Raw genomic sequence first — 3736 nt, 5'->3', positions numbered from 1 at the left:
TGGCTCGGTTGGCATCGACTGACCACCCCTTTTTCTCGTTCACCCTTTCTTCTCCTCCTTCTCCTCGCTCTCGCGGCTGATCGCGCCGTTTTCCGCGCGAGCAATCTTTCGACCCCGCTTATCTCCTCGCCGCGTCTTCCATTTTTCCTTCGCCCGTCCGCAATTCGTACACGTCAGCGCGGGAACACGCGTGCAATTTACCCCGTTTTCAGAAACGCGTCCGAAAACCCGCACGTGTCGTGTCAGCGGGCTTGGAAGGGAATTCATTCGTCATTCCCTTCGTGGAATATGCTATATGAGAGTTAACGAAACGACGAGAGAAAAAGATGGGCGCGATTAAGCGTTACGTGATATGAGGCACGAGGAATCTTGGAAGGTTTCGCGACGATCGTTCATCGAATGCTGTCCCCTCGTGCGAGCCACATTTTCCAGCAAGGGAGACGCGATAAATCTCACGATCGAGGTCACGTTTACGCGATTCCAAGATACGTGAGTGTATATATAAACACACGGGCAATATATAGGCTGGATAAAAATTAACGAATCGAACAATTTACTCACGTGCTTCTTGAAGACGTTTTTCGATTTCAGTTAGAAGAAAATGGAATATTGTCTTCGATACGTGCGAAACAATTTGATACGAGAATAACAATGTCTTTCCTTTCGACGGGAGTTGAAATTATTCGAGAAGGATCGTTCGTTCTATCGCGATCTACGAACCTCTCTCATTTTTCAATCGGATTGATTCGTTGTTGTCACGGCCGAGCCTTCGAAGAATGCGCAAGCTATTCTATAGAAAGTAATCCGTACGTAAAGGAAGGAAAACGAAGGAGGAGGATTCTCGTTTCCATGAAAATTTCTCTTCCGGTATCGATACCGGTCGTTAGATCGGTGAAAAATGTTTTTCGCGCATTTTTACGCGCATTGAAATAACAATGGCGAATACTTTTCCGCGCGAAAGAAAAAGAACGTAAGCTCGATTTTAAATGACCGAACGAATTAAGCGAAGTCGAGCGAAATACCTTGATGTTGAATCGGTTCGATTTAATTCGATCGTTTCGCTCGAGGATATACGTATCTCGCCCGTTAATTCGATTATTCAAAGTAACGAATGAATCGATAATCACGATATTAATACTAAACCGATTTGCTCATCAAATATGCATTGTCCAACGGAACGTGATTAATTAAGGAACGCGTTTGGCGATCGGTTACCTTAAATTTCGCTGGGGGTATAGCTAATTCGATATCCATTCACGCACGAGTCATTATCTCTCTGGTCATTAATCCTGATACACGTGGACGATAGCGGATTTACGGCGCAACACCTGTTACGTTCGAAACGCTACGTCTAAAGTTTATATATCTCTTCGTTTCGTAGATGAACGATTCGAACGATGAGGGAAAACCCGTCGAAAAAATTTTTCTTCAAAGATGAACAGTATAATCGGCGAGCTCTCTTTTATCCCTGGCGAAAACATCCTCTCCTTCGAGCTATCCATTTATTTCCCGTAACTCTCTGCGCTTTTTCTCTCTCGATTCGCCCTTTCTATCTTCAATGTTGTCCTCGACGTTGGCGTACGTGTTCGAAGGGAAGCAAACTCGATTATAACCACCGTTCTATTTATTTTTCAATCAATGTGTGAGATACAATTTTGTGAAGTGGGCAAGTACGCAACAAAGACGATAAAGCGTCTTCGATGTTTTCGAAACGCGATCGTTTCTCTTCTCATCGATCCGTTCGATTCGAGATTTTATCAGTTCTCGATTTCGGATTTTTTTCGGATTTCGGTTTAAACATGTTGATCAGAAGATTGAAAATCTTGGCGATAGGGTAACCAGGAAAGCTGTTCATCATGAAGGATCCATTTTTAAATGAAAACAAGGCCGAAAATTTGAACGACGAACCGCGTTGATTATCACGATTCTTCTCCTCCCGTCCTTGTTTCTCGCCTTGAAAAGTTTCATCGGTTTGTCGATCCCGCGAGTGTTGTTGATCACCCCGGCTGGAAAACAAAAGAAAGAAGCTGAACGCGCGCGGATCGAGGTTAAGTTTGCCGTTCAGATTGAAAGCTTGCCTGGGGAATCCGGATTCGCGAAATGCCTCGCTGCTTTCTTTCTCTTCATTCGCCCATCTTCGATTCAATTTTCGCGAGGAAAGTTGCCCGATTCCGGCATTTTCCGCCAACAAAGTCAAAGGAAACTTGTCGTCTGGACGTCGTGTTTTTATTCTTCGTTAAATCCTCGATTCCTCTGACTCTTCGACACGATTTTTTTTTTTTTTCTTTTATTTTTCGTTTTTAATTTCTCGGAAAAGTTTAAACGAACTCTTTTCTACCGTTTCTATCTAGGGCTCGTTACGGCGCCCTTCTCGCGAAGGGAAATTTCTTCCAAATGCAACGAAACGAAAGAATAATCAAGGTAATTGGACCGCATTGTCACTGGAACCCACCTGTCACAAGTTTTTCCGAAGAAATGGCGCAACTTTGTTAAATGCCTCGTTGGAGGGCATAGATTCTCCTTCTCCCCGTCCGATTGCTCGACTCGCGTATTTTCTAGATTCGGGTATTCAGAGTCTCCATCCTGAATCGATTGTTCCTTGCAATGAATGCTCGAGAGCAAGCAAGAGGAGAGCGTGAAGTAGAAGAAAAATATCGAGAGTATCCTCATTTTAATAAGGATAACCGTTAATTTGAATTATTCGCAACTCGATCGGTTCCGTTCGATGGAAACCAACCGGCTTTTATAGGAGAATTATTTGACAAATGATCGAGGATTTATCGCGTAGATACGATTATCGTTTACACGCGCTTTTACGTCCAAGTCTCGCGCACGGAATAATTATTAGAATTTTAGATCGAATCAAACGCGAGAAGTGTCTGGCAAATTGACTGGCGTCTCGAGGACGTTCGTATCGAGGACTATTTCCTCCCGCAGAATGTTTTCGCGAAGTTTTCTTACAAAGCAGGATTTCTGGAAAAATCGACTAGTAACTGTTGAAGGCAAAAATCGGGGTATCGACGAGAAATATATATATAAAGTTCGGCAAAAGAGGAAGGCACAAACTTTATCCAACTATCGTCGTCGTTTTTCCACCAACTTTTCCTCTTTTCACTCGCGCAACATTTGTAACATTTTCCTCGAAAATCGTTTCGCGATCGTCGCTATATCTCGTCGATGATACACGTCGAAACGATCGATAGACAGAGGCGTTGATTTCCTTCGTTGTTAAAATTATTCGAGACAATATATATATAAACCACGCGAAAGAAGAAGAGGAAAATAAAAGTGTTTCTCTTTCAATCAACGTCTCCTTGTGGCGCGCCGCCATTCTTCGCCCGCGAACGAACGAACGAACGAACGAACGAACGAAGGAAAGGGAGAGAAAATTGTGCAGTTTATCCCGCGCGTGAAAGAGTGGCAGTTTTTCCCTCCACTCCTTTTACGGTTTCGCGTGTACAATTTCCAGGATCAGCGCGGCCTCGTTCAAAACCCCGCTAATTGTGAACGGGCCTTAACACGCGACGCTCCCCGTTGCATTTTAATGCGACACCATGCGCGACCGTTTCTCGCCAGTTCGCGTTTCGCGATGAAAAGAGGAGCGCACAAAGAAGCTTCTTATCTAGCAAAAGTCTTCGAAATAAGACCTCTCGTTCCTCCCCTCTTCCTCTTTGCCACTGTTCGGTGCGCGTGAATGAGGGAGGGCTCTATTCGGTGGCTCCGTGATAGGAATCGA

This window comes from Apis dorsata, unplaced genomic scaffold, assembly GCF_000469605.1.
Source record: "Apis dorsata unplaced genomic scaffold, Apis dorsata 1.3 scaffold_429, whole genome shotgun sequence".
In the NCBI taxonomy this organism is placed as follows: Eukaryota; Metazoa; Arthropoda; class Insecta; order Hymenoptera; family Apidae; genus Apis; species Apis dorsata.
Note: the sequence above shows the minus strand (reverse complement) of the source record.